The sequence below is a fragment of the Crocuta crocuta genome, unplaced genomic scaffold, assembly GCF_008692635.1.
Source record: "Crocuta crocuta isolate KB4526 unplaced genomic scaffold, BGI_CrCroc_1.0 scaffold289, whole genome shotgun sequence".
Classification (NCBI taxonomy): Eukaryota; Metazoa; Chordata; class Mammalia; order Carnivora; family Hyaenidae; genus Crocuta; species Crocuta crocuta.
In genome coordinates this window covers 1,269,276-1,275,458 of record NW_027533264.1, presented here as the reverse complement: position 1 = coordinate 1,275,458, position 6,183 = coordinate 1,269,276, and positions in this window count along the sequence as shown.

Here is a 6,183-nt window from a genome sequence, read left to right as displayed (position 1 = left end):
CCTAGACTGTGGTCAGGACTGGAGACCACTGGCTTTTCCCAGAGGCCCAGGCCAGGTGTTTTCACTATGGTCGGGGAGCCTAACCATCCCAATCTCATAAGGTGAGAAGAAGGGGCTAGAAAAGTGCTGAAATCTCCCTAGGCCGGAGCTGGGAGGAAGGGGAGAGGGAGAAGACACAGGACAGGGCAAAAGGGGACCCCAGAAGGCCAGAGATGGGAGCTTCTCTTGGTGAAAGGCAGCTGGCCTCACCTCGGAGGAAACTGTGACCTTCTCAGCTGTCAGAGAGGAAAAGCAGAGCCTGGGGAGGAGGCTATGGAGGGAGAGAAGGACAGTCGGGCAGAGGGGTCCGGTGATGGCAGTGGCGCAGGAAGAGTTAAGAATATTCCTAAAATAGCCCAGCCAGAGCCTAAGCCAGCCGGCTAGTGCCTCTCCTGGAGAGCAGATCTATAGCGGGGAAAAGTCAGCCTGCTCTGCGCCCACCGCCTGCTGCCTGGCTTGGGCTGCTAATTAAGCCTCCCACCCCACCCCTTGGCAGCCCTTCCCGCCCTAGCAGGGGCCGGGTGCAAATAAGCAGAGAGCCCAAGTCTCCCCAAGGGATAGGGAACTCCAGCTGGGACCAGGAGCTCTGGGTCTTGGCACCCACCTGCATACACCTCGCCCCCTGCCCTCTGCCTGAGTCAGCGACGGGCACACAGGCCCGTGGATGCGATGGAGGCTGACAGGTCAGGACGCCAGGTTCTCCCAACCCCACACGTGCGCAGTCAGCCCTTTGTAGGGTGGAGACCCTCAAACGTCGGCTTCTCCTAGCTCTGTGTTCCCCTCTGCTTAGCTCATCCTGGGGTGAAGTTGGGGCAATGAAAAGCCAGGAGAGCCCCTCCAAGAATAAACCACATCTCTGTTTCAGGAGCAGGACCAGCTATGTAATTTACAGGACCCAGGATGAGATGAAAATGTGGAGCCAACTTCAAGGCAGTGAGAGCAAAGCAGAAAACCAAGTGCAGGTCCCTTCTGAGGGCAGGGCCTTTGTCAGGGCACAGGCTGCGTGTCCTTGAAGCACGTCACTAGCCGCTCTGGTCCATTGCTCTACTGGCTCTGTCACCTCCGAGATCCTGTCTCAGTTACTCAATATATGGCCAGGAGGCGCTCCGATATGAGCACCTGATACGGAAGTGTGGCTGGGCCCCTCCTAACCCTGGTTGACCCGGGCTCTCCAAGGCTACTTACNATCAGACCTCTCCGAGCTGTACCCTCCACTACTACCCTCCGAGGGTCTCTGGGGACCACCTGGTACTGGGGCCAGCAATCAGCCCCTCCTCCCCTTGCCTCCTGACCCCTACTAGTAGGATCCCAAAAAGGGCACAAGGAGCTCCCATCTGGCTCTGCCTCAGATAGGTCTATGACCTTGGGCAAGCCATCTCTCCTCTCGGGGCCTCAGTTTCCCTGTGTGTCAAAGGTGAGCTCTCTAAAACCTTTCCAGACCCTAAGTTCTAGGTGTCCTGGGATAAGGATGCCAGGGAAGGCTTCTCCTACAAGAGGCAGGACTTCCAAAACCTTCCCTGGTCATCCTGGGGAGTAGGAGGCTTTCTCCCCAGAACCCAGGAAAACCAGCTGCTCCCCACCAGCCCAGGTGCCCCGCCACTGCCCTCTCCCCAATCCTCCTCCTCCTTGCCTTCCGCCACCTTGCCTGGGAGCTGGGGGTGGAGGGAGTGGAGGGGAGAGGGGGTTCTGGAATAGTCAGTGCCTGCGGGAGGGGGTGAGAAGCACGTGGACCCTGCTGGCCAGACAGGGGCCTTCTCCCTCTGCCTTTGCAGGAGGCTCCGCATAATTGCACTGCCTGTCACTCCTGCGTCCTGCTGTCTGTCTCTCAGGCTGACCCTGCGCACCCGCCATTATATTGGTTCCTGTTGGGGCTGCAGAGCCTCATTACTTATACATGCAGCTGGGAGACGCAGGCTGGGCTGAAGGGAGATGCACCTCCTATTAGGTGCCTGTCCCAGGCCCACAGCAGGGGCCTTTTCGGAGCTGTCTCCCTGGTGCTGGGTTAGAAAGGGCAGCAGGTGGCTGCTGGGCTGAAGTGGGGGGAGAAGGAGGTCCAGGGTGGGGTGGGTTTCTGGAACCCCCAGGCACAAAGCCCAGAGCTCTCTGGGGAGGGAATATGGAAACCTGCCTATGATATGGGTTCTTGGGCTCTGCCCCCTTAATCCCATCCGCTCCTCCTCCTCCAGATACCGGGGCTGGGGGAGGGGCTTCTGAAGAAGGTTCCTCACCGACCTCTGAGACCCAGGTGGACTGAGGGATTCTGAGTCCCAGCCTGGTCCAGCCCACTGCGGTGTGTCCTGGCCCTTCATCCCAAATCACAACACACCTTCCATTCTCCCACACTTGTTGACTAAACGTTCCCTCTCCAAAGGGGGCTGAAATTACGGAGGCCTGTCCCATGGAGGATCTGGAAGTGTCTGAGTTAAAATGTCCTAAAGGGATTTTAAATATTTTAATGGATGACAATGGGGAGTTTTCTTTAATATAAGAATCACAGCCCTGGACCATCCTCCAGCTCAGAGAAAGAAATGAAAGCCCTAAAGTGTGATGAGATGTCCCCAAACACACACAGCAAGTTGATGGCCTAAGAGCCGTGAGAGCCAGCTTCTGCCTCTTGTTGCCCACCACTCCATCCTGCCCGAGCCAGGACTGTAGGCCACTGGCTTCACCTCGAAACCAGAAACATGCCTTTTATACAACTGGCTGACTCAAGCTGTTCTTTCTCACTCAAGTGCCTTTCTTTACTTTTCCTACCAGGTATCTACCTGTTGGCCCAGATAGTAAAGAGCCCCTACTTGGGGGTCAAACAGACCTGAGTTCTAATCCTGACTCTCTCTCTCACCAGCTGTGTGATCCCAGGCAAGCTGCTTAGCTTCTCTGAGCCTCAGCATCCTCATCTCCAACGTGAAGATGAGGATGCTCATTCCTTACACTTCTAGAGAAGATGAAATGAAATAGGGTATGGAAAGTGCCTGGCAGACGTTGGTACCCAGGTAACCACAAAAACACTCATCCATCTTCATTCATTTCATAAACATTTCAAGATCCTTCTAGAAACCTGGAAATCTGCTCCCCACCCGACTCCCATCCCATCCACATCAGGCCACGATCAGCTCTCACCTGGACCTCTGCAACTTCCTCCTACCTAATCTGCCGATGATACTCTTACTAGAGTTTCACCCCTCCACCCCCCACTGGCTGGAATGATCCTTCTAGTCTATCACTCATTCAACACCTTTCTGTAGTTTCAAATGGCCCTTAGGATGAATTATACACTCCTTGTCACAGCCCACAATGTCCTGCAAGCTTGTCTTAAGCACATGCTGTTCCCTGTGCCTGGAATAATCTTCCCTCCCTCCCTCTTACCTCCACCTCCAGTGGCCTTCCTCTTCACCTTGCCATCCTTTCATCAGGGCTTAACTTAAACATCACCTCCTCCAGGGAACTTCCCATGATCCCTCCCTCCAGATGAATGTAGCCAACACTGCTGGGTATTCCTAGAGCACCCTGCATACTCCCCGGTAGTTTGTCAAACTAGACAGCAGGTGGCTGTTTAACCATCCAGGTTCCTTCCGGACACTGTAAACTACATGGGGTCAGAAGCCTTTTCATGCCATCATTGTGTCCTGTGATAACAAGAGACGTGGTGGACAGTCAGTTAATATGAGCTTATATATAGAAGGGATGGAGGATGGATGCATGGATGGATAGACAGATGGAAAAAGGGACACCTTCCCTCTGAAGTCTTCCTGAGTCCTCTGGGCAGGGACTTTTTCGTCTACGCTTCGTATCGCCGAATGCAAACCTCTACCCAAGACTTAGTTTTCCCTCAGCTATAAAATGGGGAAAATAACACTGCCTACCCTCATGGGGTTATTGATATTAAGTGATAGAATCCACGTAATCGTTTTAAGTCCATGATCATAAGTTGTTAAATTTAAATAATAATCCACGTAAAGTGCTTAAAACAACTCTTGCACTTGGTAAGGGCTCCAAAAACGTCAATAATTATCATAACATTTACCATCTCTTGCTGCCTGTGTCACCTGTCAGTGAGCTCCTCGGGGGTATGGCTTCGGTCTTACTCATTTTTGGACACGCCAGCACTACCGCGTCACAGTGCCTAGCTAGATGTTCTCAGCAAGTGTTTACTGAATGAACAAGTGAACAAATGAACGCAGATCTGCCAGCTGATGATTCAGGGCACAGCACCCCCCTCGTCACTGACAAATCCAGACGCACGCTAACACAAACTGTCTCTTACACGTTCACACCCACTCACATTCATTCAAAAAAAACCCAAAATACCACGGAACAGCCACCCGGTTTCCTAAAGTCAGCCCTGTATAAACGAAGAGTCTTACTGCACCTTCCACACACCACCGCCATGGCCAGCACACCCTCCCCACCCCTGAAATGGAGGGGGGGGTTAGGAGTGAGGGGGCTCCCACTCACAGGAGGGAAAACAAAGCTGGATCTTCAGCCCCCAGCTCTCTTTCCACTGCTGCTCATGTCTTTCCCCTTCTGTAAACCAGGGTCCCTGGCCTTGGCCGGAGGTTGAGGGAGAGGCCAGAAAGCCAGAACTCCAGGGGCCCATCATTACTCATCTGGTCTTTGAATCTAGAAGCGGAAGGCCATCGGCCTCTGGTCCTAGCGCTAAGCACAGCAACGTGTAGGAAGAAGGCAGGAGAAGGAGCCCCAAGGCCTGGAAAGGCCTTCTCAGCCCGGAGGTGAAAGAATTATATTAGCCGCCATTTACTGGGTGCATAACAAGGGTCAGATGCAGAGCCCAGTGCTTACATACATTGTAGCTCGGTTCATTCTCGCAACAACCCTTTTTCCACAGGAGGACACTTGAGGCGCTGCAGGTTAGGCTATCCTAAAATCACCAGCTAGGACTGGCACGAAGATCTCTAATTCTTCAACCGCCAAGCTCTAGAGAATTCGGCGTAGGGGGTGTGGGAGGACTGGGGGTCCTCAGTCATTAAGCTGGGGGACGCCCCCCAGGGCAGCGCCCGTCCCCCCCAATCGGCCAGGCCCTCACGTCGGGCCGAAAAGGGGCGCCCTACGCCGAGGTGGGGGTTCGCGTCCCTCGGGGACCTGGGCGGGGCCGAGGCGGGGCCCCTCGAGCCCGCGGGAGGCGGAGGCGGGAGCCGGTGGCCCAGGCTCACAGGCCAAGATGGCTGTTAATTAAAGTGCTGGCACCAGCTCCTCTCTGCAAAGTTTGAAGCCGTTATTTTCCACTCCAGCGAAGCGGGGAGAATCCGGCTGGGCTGACAGAGACGCCACACCGCGCCAGGGAGCGGGCGCTCTTTCGGGNGGCGGGTCCTGGGGGTGGGGTGGGGGGCGGCGGCAGACGAGCCCAGGCTGCACAGCAGGGGGGAGACGCGTGTGCTTGCGGACCTGGGGGAGGAGGACTGTGCAAATCGCACGCTTAAGACCACGCACTTGTCCCTCAGGTCACCAACCCTGTCGCTCTTCGAGGAGTCATATTGGGGGAGATCAAAGGGGGGGGCAGGAGGCTGACTGACAGCTGAGGACTAGTCTTCCTGAGTCTGGGAGGTCTAGCTGTACAGCCCAGCACCCCCCTCCTGCCGGACTTAACACCTTCCTCTTTTTGGACAGTGAACAGTACCTAGAGACCCAATCCCGCCCAGGCTGCAAGAGCCTGGAGTGAGGCTGCGGGTTTGAATGCCGACTCCACCACTTATTAGTTGTGTGACTTTGGGCAAATCTCTTAACTTGTCAGAGCCTCAGTTCTCCATCTGTAAAATGAGAATAATGATGGGTTTTACCTCGAGGGATTGGTGTGAAGATCGAGTGTGATCCTGTATATAAAGCTTTCAATACAGGGCCCTGCACGCAGTAAGCCCAGGACAAATGCTATGTATTGAGTTTATGTAGCTCCTCTTTGGTGATGGGGGTCACTCAACCTCACGCTGCCATCGGTGCTTGGAAGGTCCTTTCATAGCCCCTCGCTTCATATTCTCGTGTCCCTTTCCTCCTCCCAGCTCTGGGTGGGGGTAAGCAGTCTCAACCTAGGGTAGAGAAAGTCGGAGAATCATAGGGCAGTTATGGAAAATCATAGGGCAGTTGTGAACGGTCAGCAGGGGAGAGTGTGAGGTGGGAGGGGGCCTCTCAGGA